The sequence below is a fragment of the Acanthochromis polyacanthus genome, chromosome 4 (assembly GCF_021347895.1).
Source record: "Acanthochromis polyacanthus isolate Apoly-LR-REF ecotype Palm Island chromosome 4, KAUST_Apoly_ChrSc, whole genome shotgun sequence".
Lineage (NCBI taxonomy): Eukaryota > Metazoa > Chordata > Actinopteri > Pomacentridae > Acanthochromis > Acanthochromis polyacanthus.
Window position 1 is genome coordinate 28,306,712 of NC_067116.1, and position 26,088 is coordinate 28,332,799.

Sequence of the window (26,088 nt, forward strand, 5' to 3'; positions counted from 1 at the left end):
TTATAACAGGGGACACATTTGCTCACAGTGTTCCCTTTGATTGATGTGTGAGGGCTGTGATCGGAGCTCTAACGAAGTCCAAATGGCTCAGATTGAAACGTTACTTATTGACTCAGCCTGACAAACAATAACATCAACAACAGACATCAGTGTCCTCTGCGCTGGTTGCCATAGAAGTGGTAAAAATGAGTGATGAATCAACTAAACACAGGACAGGATCTCACGTTATTCTCTTCATCACTTGTAATGTAAGAAGATTTAGTTATTGCGTTCGGGCTCAGGGTACAGAATCCCACTTGGCCTTGATTGGATCATTGTTTATTTTTTCATTTAAGTGCCAAGGAAGTCATGCAAACTCCGCAAATTGTTTGGCTGATGGCAATGGCACTCCATATAAACTCCATCTATTGTCTCCGTGAATTGCTGCTGCCTTTAACTCTGATTAAATATTGATATCCATGTAAACACTTGTGCCATATTGGGTACTTTATTCAGAGTCACAGTCTCCCTCCACCGTGTGGAATGAGCTGCTGCTCGCTTTGAGAAATAGGCCCATTGTTTCTGGGGTCATTGTTGATTTATGGTGACAAAATAAAGTGTTCTGACATCCAGCTGAAATTAAGGCTCAGCCGATTTCCAGCTAAGGTGTCGGGGAATTTGAATAAATGCCTCCGTGAGCTAGCACGCATGTCCTCCGTTTACGGCACACGTGAAGCTGCTGTGAACAGCGACGGCTGTCGCAGTAATTTAATATTGTCTTCCACAGGCATAAATATTCTCTGGTTGGGAAAAGACAGAGGATTAGTATGTCCTAATTGATAATTGACAAGATTTATTCAGCATCCACAATCAATCAAAGCAACACTCTGCAAAGTGGTTTGCTACATGAAAGCCAGTCATGTCTTTGATTTGCACGAGTGTGGGTGAAAGTGTGTTCTACATGCTGCTGAACAGAGGTCGGCAAAATGCTATCTGTGCATTTGAATTAAAGGTAAATATGTGTCCTGTTGATGAGTCTGTGCCTTAATACAAGTACCGTGAATTGGTGGATTATTTACTATTAATCTCAAAATTCTCTGTTTTACAATGTTTATACAGTATATCAATAGTATCGCTGCATATTATATCAGCTCAGGATCAGCGGAGAGAACTAATACCATCAGTGCAACATGATCCTTTCATACGGAGCGCTCTGTTGCTCAGATTCTCTCTCCTTTTAGTTTTCATTCACTAATCGGTTCTAAACTTGACACTTCCTGCTCAATTGTTTCACCTTTTAAGCTTTCTGTTCTTGCTTTTAAAATAGGAAATGCGACACATGAGAGTAATCATAAATATAACATCAGCTGTTTTGTTCATCTGGCTTCACAAAGCCTAACAACCACAGTCAGGCTAAGCAGTCACACAAAGCTAGTTAGAATTTCGATAGGTCGACTTAGGATTCCTGAATCTAGCTTTGAGTGAGTTCACATTAAAGAGGTGGCATTGGTACCTGATGACTAGCTGTAAACGTAGACAGATTCGCACAAGAAGAGCAAACTCTCATTGTAAACCTCAGCTCTGATGTTATAGAAACACTGAGGCTATTTTCTAAGAGAACTAATTGCTCCGCAGGCGGTGTTATCTCGAATCTTCCTTCCCTGGAGCTGGTGATGTGTGTAGCATAAGTTACCATGACGAAGAACTGATCTACCATCATAGTTATACCTGAAGTTATCTCACTAACATCTAATCCTGCTTCATAATATAGACCTGAGCTCAGTCCATTCACTTTTCCAGGGACTCAAAGGGCAGAATCAGCTTCTCGTGTGGATGGTAGTGCAGAAAATTCTTTATCAACAATATAATAGTGACAGAAACACTGTAAAGTAGAAACAATCGGAATGAATATGTGAATGAAAACAGAAATCCTAGTAAACTGAGCATTTTCTACTCAGACACTTTAAGACTTCCAACACTTTAAGTAGAAAAGTCTTTTCCTTCTGTTCAACAGTGACTGAAAGAAACAGAAGCAATTAGAAAACAGTGAATGTGTGCTGCTGAAATAATTTCTGTGTTGAAGTACATTACTCAGTACTGCTGGACCTCCCTCTATTCCAGAGCATTTATTTGTTATTTGAGACATGGTCATTACTGAAATCCCTGCATTTGGTTGAGAACTTACTGTACTCAGCCATCAGAAACATTGCAAGAGAATCTGGGGACACCATCAGCCTGGATTGCATCCACAGATTAGCTGGAGGCAGCGTGAAGCTCACTACCACCTGCGTCTTTCATCCCACTCTGCAATAGTTGCCACATACTGAGATAATGCTACTGCGAGGGGAGACATTTTCTTTCCTTCTCTCTCTCTGTTTTTCTCGCTTTGTCTTTTCTCTGAATAATAGATCTCCTGCCAGTCGAGTTTCTTTTTCCCCTCGCTGTGTTTTCCTGATATCTCAGGGTCAACTCAATGGCTATGTGCAATGGAAACATTATACACTCTTACTTTGAGTCTTTACAAGTGTATGTGTTCATACAGTATACCTCGATCCGTGTCTGAAATGCCGTGCTCTTGGGAGAGGGAAGCTATCCACATATAAGAAATGAATGAGGTAATGTGCTGGGAGGTAATGGGTTTATGCAACATACTGGAACAGAGAAGCTCATTAGGAGCCTGGAGTCTTAACCCCAGTGCTGCTTGCTTTTACTCCCTTTGTCATAGCAGACTGGTGGAAGCCAGGGAATTCAGTGCTGGAGGGTGGGAAGGGAAGAGGTGGTGGTGGTGGGGGGATCCATTTTGGGAGGTGGAATTTAATACTGGGAGCTTTTGCACAGAGGCACAGGTGAGTTACTTTATGTATGAAATGGCCTGTCTCCAAGCAGCAAACCAGCCATGTCGCTTCTACTGGCAAAGAGGCACAATCAATAAGAAAGCACTCAGTATTAATACTATATAAGTGACCTGCATGTCATGTTAAATGTGCAGAGAAGTCAATGGCAGTGGTGATTCAGATGTGGATCCTAAAAATAGGTGCTTAAAAGAGATGGATGCTTAAACTGAATATGTTTTGGTCCATGCTACATATTGCTGCTGCTCAATAAATTAGCTCAGAATTTTAGCGAAAGTTTTCCAATTTTATGCTATTTACTTAAACCCTCAGAACTCTAAAATCTGCCTGTGAGTTTGAAAAGCATGCTGTCTTTTTTGAAATTGCCAAAATTCCACCACTTATTGCAGTCAGAACCTGTAAAAAAGAATTCATCGATTTTACAACATTCTGACAGTCCTTGAACTACTCATCTGTGACATGCTGTTTCATTGTTAGCCAAGCTTAAATGGTCATATTTCATTAAAACATGTTTATTCTACATGCTGAGTTTCAGAAAGAGAAAAAACATTTGCACCTGATTGTGAAAACTACAAATTTTGCACAATTTAAAAATTTCAAAAAAGCTTAACTAATTGGCTGAACTGCTGGCTGTGTTTACATGGAGCAGGGAGGAAACAAATTAATGCTGGGAGCATTAAAATAGCTGTAGTGTACTGTATAGCATGTATGATGTAGGATGTTTCATTCATGCCAATCATCACTTGTGTGGCTATTAGCTGAGCAATGTCCAGTCACATTCATGCAGATCTACAAATATTATAACTTGTCACTTCACACGATTTTAAATTTCCAGGTATATTGCTATTATTTGAGTTGACTGCAAACTTTTGCGTACTAATTAATATGGTTCTCATTCGCCTGTATAGCAACAGCTGGATGAAACCAACAGAAATGTTGCAATCACTATTTCTTTGTTTCCTTGTTTTCCCCTGTTTGAGCCATCGTCTTAATGGCACCAGTTTTGTTTTTATATCCGGAGGTTCTAACAGCTAGTATTTGGTCGCTGTTTAATAGATTTCAAACATGTGATACAGCATTACCAAATAAGATACCAAAGAAAATGTGACTGTGACACAAACACAATGGCATGACTGTTAAACCAGCTCAGTTTAGCCAAATAAACCCAGAGTTTTGGTCAAGTGACTGTTGGTCACAGCTGAGTCATTAACGGTTTCTTTGTTGTGTTGGGAAGCATAGAATGGAGTGTTTTTGTACTGAATCTTCTGACGGTAAACTGTTTATTTCTGGCAAATTTAAAAATGCGTAGAATGCAGTGATTTTGATGATATATCGCAATTTTAAGCTTAGTTTTGGTTGTCTGATGGATCACAAATGAGTAGTTCAAGAGTCGTCGAAAAGTTGTAATAATTTTGTCAATTTTAGAAAAAGAACATGCCTCTAAAGCATGCTGGTGGATGTATGTGTTCAGGGTGTTAAAGAGACTTTTTCAATACTCCTATTTGCTATTAATGGCCTGGCCTGTTCCTCCATCTACGTGTGCCTGATTGATTTTCAGTTGCATTTTAAATAGAAAAACACACTTTATATTAATTTAAGTTTGTGTTGTTGGTGCTGGACTCAAGCATCTGCACTAGGATTGGAAGAATTCGATCCCTAGTCTTGGTACTTACTGGATGTTTTGATTTACTGTAGCTGTAAGCCTGTTATTCTGGATTTTGTGTGGCAGTGAATTCAGCCACAGCAGAAATATTCTCTCTGCTTTGATGTGGATTTTGTTGTACAGGGAGTGTAATGTTTTGTTGGTAGCTGCACACGACACGGACAGAAAATTCAAAGCTGGGCTTTGTGCCATCTACAGCGTTATCACACATCAGTGGACAGCACATCAGCTGACTGAAGTGTGCTGCAGTATGTGTGCACTTTGCTCGGTGATGGTGTCAGCATTATAACTCAGTGAATAACATGCTTCGATCATGTTTGTTTTGTATGACTGAGACGTGGTTAGGAGTTTGTCTCTCGCTGCAGCGGCAGGATTTGTTTGGCAGGCGGGCAGGCAGGCATCACCAGGTTTCTGGCCTGCGTGGAGGCAGAGTTTCCGGTCTATTTCCAGCACAGCGTGTTCATTCTAGGTGACTGGGGGGACTGTGTGTCATTAAAGGCCCGTCCTCTGCCTCTACCCAAGTGTGAAATGCTGCGCCTTGGAGATGCTGGTCTGCTTTTGTTTGTTCGACCAGCAACTCGGAAATCCTGGGGAGAAGGTTATTGCTGCTTTTAGAGGTCAAGAGCTGCTGCACTGTTTGCATTCAACTTTTCTCATCTATGAATTTCCACCTGACACTTTATCCCTATTATACATGACATTATAGCTTATTTTCACTTTCAGACATATCTCAACCTAAATAGGCGTTAATTTGAATAATTCAGACTGAACTATCCTGTATAGTGCACAGTTTTCTCATTTACTGTCAGAAGAGAGAAACGAGCCTGTTGGGACATATCACCACAACAATAAAGTCGGTCAATTACCCCCTAGTTGACTATTTCAAAACCATTTTATAGTTGATTCAAAGATATAAAACTTTATTGGATTAAAAGATACGGGACAGAGCACTGTATGGTTTTCTTGGCTCTAGTTTATACTATCTATATTATAGGTCCTTCATGACATTTAAAACTTTATTGGACAGGACTTAGAAATCTGGGGGCAGTATATAAAATGAGGAATTTATTAGACTTTGTGCCCTTTTGTGTAGGTTGCGTTTGAAATATCGTATAGAGAGACAGATGAGCCCAGCCTGTGTGGTTTTAATGCTGCAGTCATTCAGTAATGATGTGCAGTAAAGAGCAGGTAACAGATGCTGGAATAAAAGGAACATGATATATCAATATTTAGCATAGCAGATGTGATGTGGCGTTTTATAATGCCAATAATCCCCAACTGACCCTGTGAGCCTGTAACAGCTGAGTGATTAGTGCATTTAACAAAGCAACGCTTTGGAGCTTTATTATTTATCAGATCAGCAGGATTTTAGTATTTTCAGGGTCATCTTGCAGGAAGATGTATATTTCCTGCATAGAGAATGATATGTTTGAGATGTGGTTCAGGAAAGGCTATGAAGGCCCCGTGTTAAGCCAGAGACTTTTTTTTCCCCGAGGCAGGTGCGCATCCTCAGCCACGAGAGCAGAATTTAAAAGGAGCCGGGGAGGTAGACTCTGCGGGGAAACCAAAGTAGGAAGTCAATAAGGCCTGAATCTTTTATGAAGGCAGAGGTATTCAGATCACAGCTCTGCCGACAGAAAGAGCAGACTGCTGCTTATATGAGGAGACAGAGAGTAGTAGAGGGTCTAAATCTCTCCCAGATTTACCTCAGCCCTCATTAACGCAGGAGCTGCTGCTTGTTACAGCTCGCGCCTTGCTCTATGTATAGTTTCTTACACTGTGATGCCAAAACTGAGCAACAATGTGGGAATACATGCTTCATGACATCAGGCCGCTTAAGTGCATTTCTCACTGCAGTTGTGTTACAGCTGGATGGCTCAGCTTTCTGATCACCAAAACCCGTTGGCAGGTTTATGAGATGTTTTATCTTTTAAAAAAATAAAAATCCACAAAATTACACCAGTTATCAGAGCCAGGAACTGTGAAAACAGGAACGATTGTGAGATCCCTTGAGCTACTGACATTTCCTCAGAAACCTAAACCAAAATTAAGTGTAAAATTGTGATTTTTCATTGAGAAGCACTTTTTCTATATGCCTCCTTAAAAAACATAACGAAAAACCAAACAACCAAAAAGCCGTCATGTGACCAACAGTCACATGACAAAAATTCAGAGATTTCTTGGCTGAACTGCAGGCATTGTTTACACAGACTTGCGGGCGTTTAGAAAAATGTTGGACATAATCTCTGTAGTTTTTAGGTTAACCAGCGAAGATGAAAAGGCAGTAACATATCAATTCCGATTTTTTCGTACCCGCTAAAGAGGTCATAATACAGTATGATCAAACTTTACAAGCCTTTATTTACACCTGTATACCTCATTCATCACATTAACACTAGAGTCCATCAGTTTATAAATGTAAGGTCAGGTTGAAGCTCATGTATTTGCTTACAGTCAGTCATATGATAGCCATTTCATTGATCATAAGATACATACTGAACATACTGATTGCAAGATGTTCATAAGATTTAGGTGGGAGTATTGAGCTGTTCCTTTGTGAATAAAGGAGTTGCAGCATGAGGACTTTAGTCACAGGTCAGTGTCACATTTGATTGTGTTCAGTTGTAGTTTACTAGTGTATGTAAACGTGCTAGACAACAGAACTATAGTGTCAAAAATGCACTCCAGTATTTAAGTTAATAGCACAACAGCCTCAAATAAGATACTACCAAACTGCACTGGTTTACTGTTGTGTAGTATGTCTCACCTTTTGACTTCTTGGTAAACAATATTAGTTGCATTAGCAATCATTAGTGCAAGGAGGGAAGCTGTAATTCCAGTTAGTGGTAGGTAGTTGCATAACATCATAGCTGATAGTAAACGATTGAAAGTTAACCAACTAGTGTTCCTGGTAGGAAAGGAACTTTAATTGTTATTCAACTATTCATGGATATCCCTTGTCTGCAAAATGGAAACAGTTTGCTAGTCCTGGTCCATGTAAACAGCATAAGATGATAATGTATCATTGATATTACTACGACTTGATCCACTTCACCCAAATAGACAAAAATGCAAGTTGTGAAGATGCTGATGTCTGGTAAACCTAATTGAACAAATGGATGATTCCAAAGCTGTGATGCTGAAATATAAACATAACAGTTCATATTAATAGCAGCGTTTTTAGCACAAACACTGCACATTTCCTGTGGGGCTGAGCACTCTGTTCACACTCCATCATCTTTGTCTGCTGTCCTCACTTCACTCCGACTTTTTCTGAGCATGTTTGAGTGTGTGCTTTGTGCTGAAAGACAGAGCGTCTGAGTGGCTCTTGTTTACTAAGGCTGCGTCTGGGGAAGTTTAAGTCTGTTATTGATTAGGGAGCCAGAGTGCATCTGAGAAGTGATGTTTTGTGAAGCATCGGCTGAAGAATAGCCCGTGTTGTGTTGAGAACTGAAAATAGCCCATCAGCGCCTAATCAAATTAATGCATACTTGCTGCTGCCAAGATCTAATTTAACACGCCATGGAAATGCACAAAGACACCAAATGACACAGGATGAAAAGGGAAAATATTAATTTGAGAAGGGAAACAAATATGCAGCAGGGCTTTAATAGATTCCTGGAAATGTAACATTGACGCTGCCCTGCTCATTCATGATATCGCCTCAGCGCACAGGAAGGAGCAGGTGCAGCGTTGCAGAAAGGTCGAGGTTGTGAATGCTGGCCGGCTACACCGGGGCCTGGGAGATGTCCACAATAACAGACCTTTTTTATGTCCTTTTTCTCTCCCAGCGATGCTCCGCTGGCTCTCATTGCAATTAAAACCAAGTGTCCATCAGAGGCTATCTCTGCTCTGTGTGGCCCATATGTTTGGGTGCTGATAGAGCGTGGATTACTCTGTTTGGGACACAGATAACAGGCTGTTTATAACCTTGGCAGAGTCTGGGGCCTAATCTGGCAGGAGCATATTTCCCCTTGCTCCCTGATAAAGGCCTGTTAGCAGCTTTATCACACGGGCAGATAGAAGTCGAGCCAGAGCGAGACGAGCACAGCACTGAGCCCAATCTGGCACCACACACACGGTTCTGCTGCTTTATTTTTAGAAGCCTTCTCAACCCCTCTACAAACTCACACATTTACACAAACACCAGCCCCACTCCTTGTCAGAAAGAGCAATTAATTTCTACATCTGCCTTCATGGGCAACACAAGGACCCACAAACAAATTAAAAGGACAATGTCCCCATTCATCATTATAGCATTTGGAGTTGCATTATGCTTGTGCATGAGAAAAGAAACAAGAGCAGCAAGATGAAGGCCATTCTTTCTCATACATGTCGTTGTGTTTGGTGTAGTTTATGTATAATGTTTGAAGCTAAATTAACCTAAACAGAATGCACCCCGAGCAGTGTTGATGTGAGCTATTCTTTCGTTTATAATCTACAGTATGAATGGGTTCAAAAAAGATATTCCTGACTAAATAAAAGGAAGGCTTTATAGCTGTTTTCCTGCTTATACCTCTAAGTTGCTCTGGGATACGTACGAGCCTGCTCTGCTATTTTCTGTATCCCCATCTTGATGGCTCTGCGTAGGCACAATTAGAGAGAGCGCTCCTTTCACAGCCAGAGAAAATTGTCGTCCTCTGCAAATTGCTTTTGCCGCAGCTTAAAGAAGATCTCTTGTTACCCTCTCATTCAGTCTTTCTCGCAGCCCGCTCTCCCCCTCTTTCAGGAAAATTGCTTCTCGCAATCAACAGATTGCTTGCTGCACTTAGGGGTAAATACAGGTAGACTAGAGCATTAGCATAACATTATTCAGACAAGTGTCAACCTCTAGGCAGTTAGCGCTGCATCTAAGCTCAGTGTGAGGTGAAATGAAGTGCTACAGAGTTGGAGGAGCTGCTGCTGCTGCTGCTGAGATTTTCAGCAGAGGAGCTGGAATTGGCCAAAAGTGCAAGAGTAAGAAAAGATGATGTGCTTCAGTCAGGAAAGGAAAAAAAAACACAAGTCATCTTAAAGGAATTCAAGCATGGAAATGTGACAGCGGATCTTGCTTCAAGGTGACTTAACGTGTGCAGTTTGCTCCCTGTCAGGCTGTTGCAGGAGTTGGATCCTCTGGAGGTCTGCAGCATGTAGGTCAGACCGGCCTCATCATCCAACTGCAAACCATGCAGGATGCAGGCTACACTGGTGATATATGGTCCACTGGAAACAGAGCCAGGACGTTGGATCAGTCCTGCTACAGAAAAATGTTAATGCGTTTTCACTCGCGTCGGTTAGCTCAAATTAACCTCACAAGCAAGAGTCTAATTAAGTTTCCTCATTGAAGCTTAGCACCAGCGCTCTTCTCTGCGGATGATTTGATCCCCTCTGTCCTTGGGGACGATCTGTGAAGAGCAGCAGCCACGATCTTTCAGTGGGGGAGACACCCTCTCCATCATCCTCCATTACTGCACCCTTTTCTTGCTTCTTTCCTGATTGACAACAGGAATTCCTTCTGACCTACATTTGCATCTGCTCCCTGACCCAAATAAGGCCCACGTAATGAGCCGCTTGGTCATCTTTTTTTTTTTTTTTAAATTCTTAACGCTGAACTTGTGCGGTTGTTCATCGTGGCTACAGGGGGGTGTTTAGCAGTGTCTCCAGGGCTTTGTGTCTGGAGCTGCAGGGCTGCACAAAGACACTGTCCAAACCAGACGCCTGCAGAGCTACCCGGGCCATTCTGGGTCATCTGATTACTCTTCACAGTGGTTACTAATCAGGGACTTGTGCTAATATGCCGTATCACTGAGGCGCAGTGGTGCAATCATCGCTGAGATCCCAATCTTATTTGTCAGGCGCTGTGTCATCAGTTTTCCTGAAGTGTCTCCTCAAATATGGCAATAACACCAAAATCCATTCAGAGTCTTAGCCATGCAGAGCATCGGGTTGTAATATAATCTGACTGTGCAGTGAGCCTGTTGTTGTTTCCCCTCAAACACCAGGAAGAGTCGGCGCTGGCAGCAGCTTGTACACAAACAGAGAGAGAGAGATCCCCTGGGATCCCACTGTGGATTCCACGAGCGAGCGTGAAAGCCGCTTGGAGCTCTCAAGACATGCAGCTCGTGTTAGTGCAGCAGCCATCACAGCAAAAAACCTGTCTGATAAACACTCATCGTCATCACACCAGAAATATGAGTTTGATGAAGATGGTTTGTCGGAAAAATTGTTCTGTTCTCCGACACATTAAAGTGCACTTAGAGAGCAAATCAGCTTTTTCTGTTCTTTCACAGAACCACTGTGTGATCATATATGTGAGCCTCAACAGTGCAGCACGGTGTCAGACATATTCCCAGTGTTGTAACATCTTATTGAATACAACATGCACGTGCCTCCACACATATAATACACAGAAATGTGGAGGAGATTGAATTTAGCTCTGGCAGAAATATAAATTTAGACTTGCAGGAACAACTCTGCAACTTGTTTCCTGGTTTCATTTCCTGTCTCTTCACTGTGGGATTTTCTCTTATCAGCGAGTGTGATATTATGTGAATAATCTCATTTTCCTGCCGCTTTTCTGCGACTTTCATAATGACAATTTCCCACATTCCTGATTTTGATGAACATCCTCAGTGCTGTGAGCGTCACAGATAAAAACCATCTCTTTTACAGGAGAGGGGAATGAGACATATTCACCCAGAAATTGCCTCTCTTTTCATTCATTTCGCTCATGCTTTAGTCCACCTCATTTCAGATATTATTGCTCCCATCTGTGCTGAACAATCAGAAAGGAAACCTTTTCTAGTGGCTGCATTAGATGGCCTTTCATTTTCTTTGGGCTTGCAATCATAATGGTCGTACATGAGCCTCTGCAGGGCTCTTCTCTCTATCTCTCGCTGTGGATTCATGCTCAAGTAGCTTCTCTGTTCCTGATATGTAAAATACCAAATCCTATTATTTCTCCGGCTAAATAACACCGGTCCCAAAGGCGTTGTGTGATGTTTTAATGAGAGCCCCGATTCCCGATGCTCGACGCCGTCTTCTTCTCTGCATTTCCTTAAACTGCCAAGTAAGAGCCCCATTAATAATTCAGCTCATTAAAGTGTGTAATTAATCTGGAGCTGTGTAACAGGGAGAGACTGGGGCACAGGGAGAAAACTCTCCAGGGGGGCACAAGAGAAACATTGGGCTAAGAGACACGGCACACCCGCTGTGATGGAACCAGCTTCCCGGCACACAACCAGTCCTCCTGCATCATTTATCTGGCAGGAAAAAGCTACAGAGAGACAGCACTGCCGCCGCCGCTGCTGCTGCTACACCCCGAGACATCTTCAGGCAACTAAGCCAATCAACAATTCTGCACAGGTACCCACTGGGCGCTGTGTGTTTGTGCGCGTGTCCTTGTGAATGTGGAGAAGCTGCTCTAGTGTCAGTTTACTGTAGATGCAGAAGGTCAGTTGTTAGGTTTCTTGGAAAGCTTTTTCAGGAAACACAGATTTCCTTAAAATGTTCTTATTCATACATAATATCTTGTATTGTATTCTGTATCATTATCAGGAACTTTCTTTTTTATTGTGAAGTCATTATGTAGAGATTGTTATCCAGTTTATTATTGTACTTGAATTTAGAGCTGCACATTTCTAGTCAAAATGATAATCATGATCACTCTAACCAAAAATGATAACTCATCACGATCATTCATTGATTTTAGGGACAAAACCTTTCGCTTCCATTAGCGATGCATTTTGGCAAATTTACTGTAATCCACGTCAAAATTAAACCTAAAATGAGATTTACTTGAATTTCCTGCATCTCTTCAAGGTTGAATATTAATTGTACCCAAACCGCTCAGTGCTGAACATCAGCTTATCAATAAACACCACAATTCACTTAAGTATTCACCTGCAAATTGCAGTAGATACTGGCTTGTTGGCTGTGTACTGAGAAGCTTCTAGTCTCCACCCAGTTAGTGTAGCACAGCAGCTCCCTCTGGGTTGGAGGTGAGATGGGCCGCTAGCAAAGGAATTTAAATCTCTTGAGATCTTGCTCATGAGCAACAGGGAAATGAACTGTGAGCTAGACAGAGAGACTGGTGCAGAATAAGCAGTAATGCAGGCGTTGTACCAGAGCATTGTGTTGTAGAGGGAGCTGAGCCAGAAGGTAAAGCTCTCGATATGCTAGTCGATTCAATTCTCAGCTATGGTCATGAGCTCTAAATAGTGACCAAAAGAATGAGATCATAGATTCAAGCATCCAAAATGAGTTTCCTTTGAGATAGGTTGAGCAGCTTGCAGTCGAGTCGCTGCTCCTTCACTTCCAAAGCAACTAGCTAAGATGATACAGGCGTCTGACCTGATGACTCCTGGGCAACTTTCCATGTGGGTTTTTCATTCCCATTCAAATAGGAGGAAACCCTGAAGTAGACCCAGAACTTGCTAGAGGTATGACATATCTCATCTGGCCTGGGAACACGTCAAGATCTCAATTAAGAGCTGAAAAACCACTGTAGTCACTGAGGAGAGTGACATTTAGAATGTTTTTCTTAGCCCGGGGTCACCACGACCCAACACTGGATGAACAGAAGAAAATCAGTGGATGGGCAGATGGACCTCCATCCTTTCTAATCTTAATAAAAAGACATTTCCCAAGTGAATTCTTGGCCTCAATCATGATCTTCGTTTTGCAACTTATGGTCACATTTAGAGGATAATAGATAATAGAGCAGGGTTTGCTTTAGGGCATGAGTACCTTGTGACTGACAAGTCACTACCGTATGAACAAAATTCTAAACCTTTGGCTTCAAAACAGTAGTACACACACCAAATGATGATGTCAAGGTGGTAACATCCATCTATTCTATGTAATCTATGTCTGTAACTCAAATTGGTGCTGAAGCTGCTGTTGGATACTGCTGGCCTACCTGCAGCATCCTACCTCTTCTATCTACGGGACCACAGAAAAACAAGCAATTTCATGATCTCAGAATCTTGGAATCGACTTGTATTGTTCTTACTGACATCCTAGTTATGCAATATCTGCTGGCTTAGATTTTATGTAATGCCGATGACAGTTTTTATTCAGCCTGCATAAAATTAAGATTTTGCAGCTTATATATTGTTTAAACAAAGCTTTCATGTCTATCAAGAGGCTGACCTTACCTGACCTGCAAAAAACATGCCTGTTTTTAGGTACATTTGTATTTCCATGGGGTGAAATGGGGGGGGGATCACATATTGGTTGAGTTTTACTCATTAGCACAACTCTAACACTTAAACCACATTGTCTGTTTTGGATCCAGACCAACTAAATAAACAAGAACGATATACTGGTTGATACGAGCTCATTGCAGTTGTATCAGTATAGAAAATGCAATTAAATCCTGTCTCACGCTGTACATAACTTGGTCACAGTTGTTCTAAAAAATGTATCTGAAGGGTCCTAATTAAAAATGCCTGTATATGTTACATGTGAAAATACTGTGGATCAGACGTCTGTGGGAAAAGCAGAGGCTAGGAGCAGAGGATGGAATTAATTTTAGCTTGATAAATAACATGATATCACTCAGCAGAATAGTTAGATTAGCTGATTCATTCAATTATTATTCATTTCCACTCTTAAGTGTCCCACTCATAGTCGTGCCTCTTTAAAAACTGAATTACTGTTTCAGTACTCCGTCAAAGCCAGAATCGGTCAGGCTGTAATCTGTTCTCACATGGTGTCGAGGGTTTTCTCTGTGAATGAAACAGTCATGCTTTGTGTTCTACAGTAGGTCTAACTGCAGTGTGTAAATAGTTAAAAGGAAAAGAAGAGCTAACATCAATGCATGTTTAAATGTAACTTTATTTCATTCAACTATGGAAGAATACTGTCTATTTTCCCTTACTGCCTTGTTTGTCAAGTTACAGCAGCCTTGTGCCTGTTTGCTTTCACATGTTTCAGGTAGATCTCAGTAAACAGTTCACAGTCAGCATGCCTGCTGCCACTCACGAGCCCTCAGCTGCTCCAGATGTGGCTTAATTTACTGCGACTTGGCTAATCATGGTGATTAAGGATTAATTACTGTTAATCACTTTTACATAAACTGGTTGGCAGTAGGAGAGCTGCGCTCCGTGAAAAATACCACACACAAGAGTGTGCAGCCAGATAGATAGAATGGGACAGAACAGGAAGCTGCCAGGCTTCCCGGTCAGGTGCTGCTGTGGGTTTGTGTTGTGGTTTTTTCCTCCTGAGCTCACCAGTCAGAGGAAGTTAACCTCTGATTGCTCACTGCATCGGTTCATATTGGTTTCATAGCGACAGCTCGGTTTGTACTGAATATATGTGGAGATTGGTTGAGTCCAGGGGTGCAGTACTATTTGTTTATGTAGTGATTCATCTGTTGTTTGTTTTCTCAACTAATTAATTAGTTGTTTGGTCTATAAAATGCCGAAAATATGCAATTTTATTTTTAAAATATGAATTTAAGAAAGTAGTTGATTAGAATTTTCCCAAAGCTCAAGATGACATCCTCAGATGTCTTATTTTGTCCGCTACCCAAAGATATGCAGCTCAAGAATTTTGACCTTTTTAAAAAGAAATAATTAAAACTGCCGAATCAATTATCTAAATAGTTGACCATTTATTTAATAGTTGACAACTAGTGAATTACTTGTTTTAATCGTTGCAGCTACACATGAGTCAACTACATCTGACCACACGATCAAATGTTAGAATGACTTTTTGTAGAATTGATGAAATCTTCATAGTACAACTTATTTAGTTAGAAAAACTACAGCCTAATACTCCAATCTAAAGGATTATATCCACATTGTGTCATTATCTTATCAGTGAAATGACTATTATATGGCAGACTGCGAGACAATAGTTCAGTTATTTTTCTAAATGTGTTGCAACCCTATTTTAATTTTAATAGTGGTGAATGAGATATACAGCCATATGTGATGACTACAAATAAAGTCTGAAGTTATTTTATCATATTACTCATACCATTCAGGCTGTTCCCAATAAAATGAAAGGGTATTTTTGCTTCCTTTTCATCTTTACTAGCTAACATAGATTCGAGGGGGCCAAAGCTGGATTTTGGTTCCAACGGCGCAGTAAAAACTCTGATTGGAGAAATGTATGGGGTCATGGAAATGTATTTTACATACTAGTTAGTAGTTTACAGTGAAGATGCCATTTGACTCCGCATCAACGTCGAGCCAGCTGTGATACGTACTCTGCTACGTGTGCTGCAGACATTGTAAGTAGTGGAGTCATCGCGCTCTCTGCTGGTCATGATGCCAATTTTAAATTACCTTAATTATCTTTTTGCATCTCGGATACAAAAAAGTTTTCATATCAGCACATATACAGCATATGTGCAGGTATCAATAAATCTGTGACAGGCCAATACTGGCCTATAATGATGTATCAATTAGGCTCTATTACAGATTACACAGAAAAATATTGTAATTAACTCTGCTGCTCAAAAGCAAGAGGCAGCTGCTAGCAACTTTTAAAGAGGTGTTTATCATTGCATTAGTTGACATTGCATCACTCCAGTAATCTCCACCTTTGAGTTTCAGAATTCATGAAGAAGTCAAATTTCTTCTCTACCAGGAGAGACATTGTCAATATTCAACACAGCAGTTGTCTATGGTCAGCTGAGGCCAAACAGCCAAGGATGGTCTGTACGACCATCCTGCTACAGGAGATAAGAATGTGAAGGAGCATAACCACTGTGAGTTCCATTAACACAGACTGACAAGGGAATCACAGGGACATCAGGGGGTCTGGGATCAGGCTGACAACAAAGCCACTGCGCTGTGCTCGTACCCCCGTCCCCCCGCCCCACTGCACAAGCTGAGGGTGGCAGTGTGGTCACCTTCCCTCCTTGGCCTGGTTTCACACTGTGACATGCTCGTCTGCTCTCCTGAAGGAATGGCTTTAATAAGGTACAGCGGATCAAGGCGACTGTTAATGACATGGCAGGCCCAGTCAACACACTGCCTGAGGCCATGGATGGCCCCAGTCTGGTGCATGCTGCTGGACGCTGCTATCTCATGTGGGACACACAGGACACTTGTCTGGATGCTCTTTAACTGCTACCCATCCTGGATGTGGAAGAGAAGTTGACCAGTGGAAGAAACCCAACCAGACAGGTTTTGTTTCAGGCCTTTAGTTATTGATATTTTCAAAATTGTAAATTTGGTCAACACGTATGAAGTGATTTGAGCATTCGGCATAAAAGAGTAGAGACTGAAAGCAGGTAATATCGATTACCTAAATTATGCATTATGCAAATTTCCTGTGACGTTTAAGGTATATTGTAATTGTGAACTAATTTCTGCTTTATTCAGACTACAAATGGCATAAAATGCTTCACGATTCCATGAATGGAGGGTTGTTGAAGAGCATTCCAGAAACCCCCAGTGTAACTATCCTAACTCTGAACATAGAGAAACAGAGCCTTGCTGTAGTAAACAGACTGTCTCCTTTGTATTATTTTGAGGTTCTTCCATACAGAGATAAACAGGGGACCAGAAAAAGGCAAATCAAACATTCGTTGTTAGTACTGGATGGTCATCCAGCAACATGTCCTTACTATTGCAGACACATTTACATAGATTTTAAATTTTAGTGACCAAGTTTTCCTGTATTAAGGATTTAATCAGTTCAGGAAGCAAAGACTATGTGAGTAAAAACTATGTAAACTAATGTAGGCTTTTGACTACACAATGCCAGATCGATCTGGAAGATACAGTAGGTCTGAAAATGGGTGCCAGTGTACCATAGTGGACTGACGCTGCATTGTGGACACATTGTGACAAGTGCGATTTACAGAGGGCTATTCTGCGCAATTAACTGTATATGAAAATGGACGAACTCTCTGTGACGTCACCCAGAGGTTTCTTGAAGATCACTTCTGAAGTGGTTTAGTTGCTTTGGCTATATCTTGGCAGAGCTGACTGCTTCTAACTCCCAACCTGTCACTCAAAGCAGCATAACTTTGAGCTTTGCTACAATGTAAGCGGTGGTGTTAAATAAAAATAGCACCACAGTATAGTAAGAATTAGCTAAAGAGACAAAAATTGATTTTCTACCAGGCTGTAAACATGTTTATTTCTGCTGGAAACTCAGTCATTTTAACATGGGTTTGATGGAGATTGAATTTTTGGAATCAGCCTCAAGTGGACATATACAGAACTGCAGTTTTTGGCCTTTCCACTTTAGCTTAGTTTTCAGCCCCCAGTAAGTGCTTTTTCCACAAACAGAGTGAAGCAATAGACAGGCGAAAGAACAGATTCTTAGGTTCAACATTTGACGGGACAGTATTTGTTTACTTATCATTATCATTAGGATTATTATAAAGAGTTTTAAAAATCTGCATGAAATCTACATGAAGTTACTTATTTTTCAGTGCTTTGTTGCAGTATCTCTCTCTACAACTGATTAAAATAAAACCTTAGAAATAAAAATCACTGTTCTGTCAAATATCTTGCAGCTCAACCTGTCACATGGTAGAATAAGAAAGCAAAACACTGAGTTCAAAGGTCGACTTTGCAGACCAGTCGGTGTAGAGCAATCAGAAATATTGAGATACCTTCTGAAGAATAGTTTTGGCTCTGTGGAGATTAACATATCTAGATGGAAGCCTGAGGCTGCTGGTGATTTAACTTCATCCTGAATTCAGTGAGATTAGGTCAAGCATGCAATTCTTATAAAAAGAGAAGTTTTATTTTTTTTTAAAAAGAAGTGAACTGATATCTAATACAGAGCATTTTCATGTACATTCCAATAGGAAGTGAACCAAAGTCTACATTGTCAGTTGTAGCCCGGAGGTCTTGGTGGATCTAATTCTAATTACGTCCATTAGTGATATCAGCAGAGGACTGGAGTGTGTGTGTGATCAGTATTTCCTAACAAAGACGACGCTGCTTCTTTCTCTTGTGACGAACCGTCGGGGCCACATAGAGGATGAGAAAGCAGCAGAGCGCTTTAATGTGAAGGCTGTCAGCTCCACTCCCCTTGGTTTTCACCTTCTGAAGAGCACAAGGCCTTATCGGTTTAATTGACTCTTTATCTTTTTGTTAATTTCCCTTTTAGTGCAGCAACTCTCCCATTCTACCTTTTGATCTGTCATTTTATGTTGGCTTTTGTGTGACTTACAGGAAGTTGGCGGTATAGATTAGTGTATTTCATAAAGAGACCGATTTCTTTATACCTTTAAGGAGCTCAGTTGCCACTTAATTGTTGCCATTGTCCATTAACCCCTTTGATATTGTGCATTAACCTTTTTCCCTTAAAGTGAATTACATGACTTTATGTGTATGCTTTGAAAGTAAGTGCAGGAAAATCATTTTATTCTTCACACATCCCAAAGCACTTTTTGTGCATATTTTCTAAGTGAAGTATAATTTTATGTTGCTGGCAGGACTTTAAAGACTTGAGTCTTCACAAAGGCAAACAGAGGGGACTTAAGGAGAGCAGGATTTAACAGTTTGATGCCTGTCGTCTTCCTCCTGGTGTATGTTGGTTCTCTTTCCATTCCAGTACACTTGCGACTGTATAATGAATTATGCCGATGTTGAATTAGCATGTAGCTGTCGCTTCGGCTCTGGTGCCTGCCTTGTGACAGGACCACCGTAGCACAGGCTGGTGCAGAGAGAGGGGGCTTTTACTGTGATTTATTAACTGCTGAAGCTACAATGAAGTGTGCCCACTGAAGCACCAATGCAAACAAATAGGGCCAGAGCTGTCACTGTAAATTCAAGCAGACAGGTCGACCACCGCCTGACCAGGAAGGGTTAATTATGCAAAAGCATTTGGCTCTCACCGTACACACGAGAGTGTTTTTAAGGACTGAGGTGAGTTTACACCACATGCCGTTTACCATTGTGAAATATATAAATGTTTTATACACAGACCAAACTTTATTGCTTTGTTAGCGGTTTAATAGAAATGTGAATTTCTTTTGGAGTTGCACTACTGACTTACTGTATATTTTTACTTATTACTATTTTTTTTTTATCATGCTGAAGTTTTCACATTAACTGAACAGATTTGCGCTTTAATATGTAAACATTTGTTTACATCTTGTAATGTGTTGCATTATACATGATATTCTACATTTATTTTAATTATATGGTCATTTTGCAGAGTAATCGACTAACTGGTAAAATAGTCATTAGATAAATTGATAGAAAATTAATTCAACATTAGCCTGGCATACAAACTGTGAAGTTATTTCAAATATACATTTGCTGTTTAACCTCCCATTTGAGCAGTAGTTTGAAATTTGCATAAAAATGTCAGCTCGAGTGGTTTTTGTTTGCTGTTCGTCATTGTGGTCATTGGTGCTAATGCTAACAACACAAGAAGTGTCCATCTCTGTGCACCACTGAAAAGCTGATGTGGAAGTCAAAGAGCGGTTGGAAATGTCAAGGCAGTTGGTTGTTGATGTGCCTGGACATGCTGTCACCTGATCGGCATCGAGTGTCAGTTTTGGCCGGCTCTCTCCCCTTAACGCTGCCGCTCCCCGTGACGTAACGCCACAGATCACATTTCAGCATCTGGGTGCAGAACGGAGAGGCCTCCAAAGGTCTCCACCGGTTTGAACTACGGTATACAATCTCTGTCAGAGGCCTTTATGTTTTACCGTCCATCTTGCTAACTGTGACAGAACAGCCAAACGTCATTAATTAAACATCAGGCTTTCCCCCCAATCACCCCATCGCCATGACAGGCTGCCATGCCAACAGTCCCTGTCGACATGCCTTCGAAATCTAGAAGGGGATTACATATGGTAATGGTTTTTGACAGCCTGCCATTTGCCTCTGTTAATCTGATAGGATAAGATATCTGGACTGCAGAGCATGGTGTGCTGTAACTCTTTGAGTCTGATATTGTTATGCCATAAAAAAACTGAATCATTTTGAAGATGGAAGCATGGTCCTGGAAGAAATCTTAATCCCTCTGACAAGCTTTTGATACAATCCCAAATATTGTCACTGACTCAAAAGTGTATTTTTAGAGCTGGATCATGCTTGTATTTGCTGTCAATTTTAATTTTTCTCACATCTGTGGACTCCCATCATGTACGTGACAAACTATAATGGACCTGTGTCCTTCCCCAGTGATAACGCGTCTCCAGAGGAGCTAGTTACGGTGCCCCAGGCAACCAACCCACTTTTGTTTTGCCACGGTTCATTCCCCTCCAGAGAGAGAAGACAGAGTTTATTCTCTGGTCTTTGTTCAATTAAGACTCAGCCCAAACTCAGAGCTGCTCTAAAATGATGTATCTCTGTTGCAAGTAGTTCAATTAATGTTTTAATACCCACACCCATCTTCATATGAGGCCACGAGCCAATCTCCTCGAATGACTAATATATGGGGAATGGAGAGTGTTACACATGTGCCTGCTGAAAACAAGTAACGAGGGGGGAGAAGAAGGGGGTTTCGGCGAGCTGCTCTCCCCCAAATAGGGACGTAAATCATCTCCGAGCATGATATTCCGAGCTTATCCTCAAAGAGCAAAAGCTTTTTCCCTCAGCTGTGTGGAAATGAAATAAATATTCCCAGATAAACGACCAGACGGTTAAACATCCACCTCTCCAAAAGCCAATTGCCCTGGGCTTTTATTAAATATCGATTTGATTTGTAAAAGGCCAGATGTTGGGAGGTTAAATAAATGTCATGTTCTCCCATTCCGGTTTACTTCTCTTGTCTTCTCAGTCGGTGACATTTTGTCTCTCTGTGTGTACACAGAGCAGTAAAAACCACTGGCCATGCTGTCCCGATGCATCCGTGCAAGAGATGCGTCTAATACGTGTTTCTTTCCCACCACTCCACCACAATCCTGCGTTCTGCATGTTTAAATCCACTAACCAACCTAAAAGCCAACGTAAAAGGAAAAAAAATCACACGTTTTTTTTATTAAAAATGAATCGCGGCAATAAAGCGCGGCGCATGCCTCCTTGTGAGAATTGCTTGTCAACAACAGGGGGGAGGAATAAGGCATCGTCTGACAACAAGCCATCTTTGAAATGCCTCCAAGAGGGGAATGGCATCCATTAGAGACATACAGAAAATGTGTGTTCGCTCAGGGGGAGTGGGGCCTGGATCTCTCCCACACACACTCAGATAATTGTTTATCCCTGGGAGAACCTTCAGTGTTTGTCTGCGGGTGGCTAAGTAAGTTCACCAGCACTATTGGACAGGGAGTGCCCAGCAGACCCAAGGCTCGAAAAACATTAGGATGAATCAATTAGGCTGCCATTAGCCAATAAAGTGGCCCTCACTGAGTCGTGTAATTATGACCCAGAGCAAAGCCAATTTTATGGAGGCACATTATCCCTTTCTTTTCTTTATTCGTTTTATTTGTTTGAGATAATCCCTCCATGGTTTTAATTAGGTTCAGAGTGGAATAAATAAATCATCATTTGCTTCTGCAGGTCTGCGGTTGTTCTCCATGTAAGAGGAAACTACCCAATCGCGAGACAAGAGATTGTAACTGCGTCTGTCATCGTTAGAGGGATCGCACTGATCAGTGACTTAAATTAAAAATGAACGCGTCCTCCTCGCCGAAATCCACATTAACCCCACTCGGAGCGAGATCCCATCAGATCGTGTGATAAGAGTCGGCAGGAAGAGCTGATATTATAGGCAGGCAGCTACTTAGCTTGTTCCCAGCTCAGAGGACACTGTGTAAGTGTGACAATGTGCTGTCAATGAGGGATGACAGTACACAGCCAACATGGCGTAATGCATTGTTCCTTCCTGGGTCCCTCCTGACAGATGCTCTCCCAGACAGCTGGATCAGCAGTGAGAACGGAGCTGGAATCTGGGCTGCGTGCGAGGAGACGATGTGATATGCGGCTGATTAGTGAGGGTGTACACGTGTCAACAAGCGAGGCCCAGGGATCACGATGGAGTTAAGAGTTAATTCTCAGTTTAAGAGTGTAAAGCACCTCTTTGGATAAGCGGCGTTGCAGAATGTAGTCGTTCGCTTTCCTTTTGTCCGTGACCTTTCCTGTGTCGAAGGAAAAAAACTTAGCCTGCTGGTTTTTCCCTTCTAGGAGAGATCTCCTAAGAAATGACCTTCTCTGCAACAGGCGCTCTTATAAGACTGATGTTGGAGGAGCTTCAAGCCAAGTAAAATAAACACTTCATGAATGTTAAGCTGGAACTTGGCAGACGTGAATTGAATCGTTTTTGTGGACACAGGGAATTTTTATGTTCCTTTTCATTTGACAGTCTAGACGTTTTATGAGTTGGGGAAGAAATCTGACCTCGGATTTTTGCTAGAAAACATCTGAGGAGAGCTTCTTCCATCTTACATTAGCACGCTGGTGTTTTCTCAATTTTTAGTTTTTGTTTGGTGACTTACCGTGAGAAATCCCCCCTGATGCTATTGACGCTTAGGGTTTCACGTAAAATCTGAATTTATGGATCTGAAAGCCAATCCTAGTTGGTAGGCATTTTACCAGGGTTGCAACTAACAATTATTTCCATTACTGATTAGTCTTCCTACTGTTTACAGAATAATTTGTGAATTGTTTGGTCTATAAAATGTCAGAAAACAATGAAAATGTGGTCAGTGTTTCCTAAAACCCAAAAATGGCATCTTCAGATGTCTTGTTTTGTTCATAAACCAAAGAGTTTACTGTGATAGAGGAGTAAAGAAACTAGCCAGAATGAGACTTCTCTTACTTGCTTGAAAAAATTAACAATTATCAAATAGTTGTTGATTAGTTTAATAGTTGAGAGCTAACTGATCTGTTGTCGCAGCTCTACATCTTACACAACTGTGATGTGGAAACTTGAAGCACATTGCATACAGGAAATACAAGACATCATCCAGGCATTTTGAAAGTAAATTATTAACGTATTCATAGATTCATTTTATTTCAATAAAAGTGTGACTTTCACATAGATTCAACATGTCTACTGGGGATCCTAAATCTTGGAACCAGTTCTTGGTCCAATATAACATCTCATTGTGCGCTCTGTCAAAATCTTTTTTCCTTCCTCTTTAACTACGTTCTGCTACGAGTTGTTTTCCTGCTGAAATTACTTCCAGAAAGTGCAGCTCATTTTCCTCCATGGGATATTGTGGTGTGCTCTCATTTTAACACCCACTTTAGTCTGGTATTTATGAGGTGGTAACTGTAGAAAAAAAAAGAAAAGAAAAGGTGCCTCTCCGTCCTGGTGAGCGTTCAGGAGCTGCCGCTGGTGTACGTTAACTAAAGCAGACAGACGGGTATAGAGTTTCTGATGGAGCGGGTTTGATCGGGTCATAACGCGGCTGCAGTGATGGCGGTGCCGAGGTGAGGCGGGTGTGAAGCCATCCGAGATTTTCCACCTCCGAGCACCATCCATACATTACTGGAGTGATGAAGGAGTCTGGGTAATGAGACAGGATGTTTGTACAGTCCTGCCATCCCAGGAGACGCCCCACCGCCGCCTCCCCCTCCGTCCTCCTCCAACTCTCCTCCCACACTCAATCTACCTCCTGCTGAGCCCATGGCCTGAACCGCTGACCCCTTCCACTCGCCAACAGTTGCCATATTTGCATTTCCAGTCCACTTAAAGACTGAGGTGGGGGCAAATGAGGGAGCCCCCTCCTCTTCCCCTGCTACTACAGCAGGCCTCATTCTCATCCCAGTGACCCCCTGCCTAGGCCTACCAACCCGGACAGCAGTCTGGGGTTAATGCACCAAGCACTCCTATTGTCTCTGAATTAATGAAGTGCTCCCTGCCTGTCCCTTCTCATTCAATGACAACGAGACAAATGACAAGTGGTGCTGTTTTAAACGGCTATCGACACTCGCGGGGCGCTAAGTCACAGAGTCAGAGATCGCGTTCACGCTGCCGCCGAGGCCCAGTAACGATAACAGCAGCTGCCGCTCGTGTCCACTCTGGGATCAGCTTGGATCGAGGCAGCGCTGAGCTCCACACAGGAGCCAGGCTTTTATATTGAAATCGATGGTTCTCAGATGGAGGAGGAAGAGTCTGAGCCGAGTGTTTTCACCTCAGAAAATGGAAGGTGGGACTTGAATGTCCTAAAGAATGGCAAGGGAGACCTCTAGTGGAAAGCAGAGGTATCCATCCAGATTACTGCTGGTACCATCCAGTCTCATTTATTGTCCTGGGTAACACATATTGTTCCATCAGATCACATCATGTCGCTTGATATTAACCAGCTCACACCTCTCTCACATGTCATCACCTTTTTGTTTCTTCTCTTCGAACATCCGTCAGCAAGTAAAATCTATCTGTGTATTTGCTTTTTCTAATTAACTCTCTGAACCCTGAGCAGTTTCTGGGCATTTTTTGTTCGTGTCACGTTTTTTCACAGTGGAGGCTCAATTTTCACTATAGTAGGAAGTGTTGCACCGCTAAAAAAGAAAAACAGCACAACCAGGGCTGGAAGTAGAGAGAACTCAACTACTGTGCAGTATGACACACTTGTAATGCCAAAAATCTTGAATTAAAGGAAGAGTTAAATTTCTATACTCTTATTTTGATAAAACTGAAACTAACATGTACAACATTTCTCCAGAGCCTTAAAGGTGAATCAACATGCTATAGATATAACTGCAGCATTTTTAATTTGTCTCCATACTTGGCTGTTATCTGCTGCTCTCTTCTAGACCCAGCCTGCAGTTCATCCCAGTTCAGCTAAATAGAGCCAGAATTCTTGCCAGATGACTTTTGGTTGGACTTTCAGTCACTGATGGCTTTTTGGTTGCTCCAAGGGCATTTTTTGGTTTTGTACAGAATCTTGTTGGGGCAAACTATTTCTTTTTTGTCAATTTATAAAGAAGCCGCAGGATAAAGTTGCTTGAATGAAATATCACAATTTATTTCCTCTAACGTAATTCTATTTCATGCAGGATTCATTCAAGGATTATCAGGAAGTTGAAAATCGAATGATTATTTCTGTTTTTACCGTCTCTGGCTCTGACAAATGGCAGCTGAAAGAGCAACATACAGATGACTGTGAATAGCAACAACAATAAAAACAATAATTATATAGTGATTAGTGAGATGAAAGAGACTAATTTCTTCACCTTGTCATCCATAAATACTTTATTCAGGCAGCGGATATACGTTACCTTCATTAGCAAATGATCCACTGAATAGTTTCTCAAATGATGTCTTGCATACAAAATCAGAAGAAAATCCAAGTCCAAGGTGATGTCTTCAGATGTCCAATGTGGTCCAAAACACAAAGGTATTGAATTTGTTGAAAGATGCTGGAAACTGTGAAATATTGCTCAGTTGTGCTCTGAATTGTTGCTGCTCCTATTTTTCTGTTGATCAGCTCATCGATTAAGGGACTAAATGCTTCAGTTCTAATTGAATCAAGCAGCCAGTTAGTTACTGTGGGAGGGTAGATGATTGGATTCCAAATTTACGAGAATCAGCGGCTCGGCCCTTAAAGTAGAGAAGGTCACAGAAGCCTTCAGGAGACTGGAGGGTTTTTTGGAGTGTAAGGAGTAGCCAAAGGTTTATTACTGAGTCTAATGCCCTGGAGGACAGATTGATTCAAAGAAGCTCAGAGCTGCATCCATATATTCAAAAAAAGATCCATATCGGATTTAATCTGACAACAGTGTGTCCTCAAAA

General features: G+C 41.5%; 1 protein-coding gene across 4 annotated transcripts in view; it reads left to right on the forward strand.

Annotated features, from left to right (window-relative positions):
* The window catches only part of LOC110968771 (pre-B-cell leukemia transcription factor 1), a 70,125-nt gene that overhangs the window by 23,941 nt on the left and 20,096 nt on the right, over nt 1-26,088 (forward strand). The window lies entirely within an intron of this gene.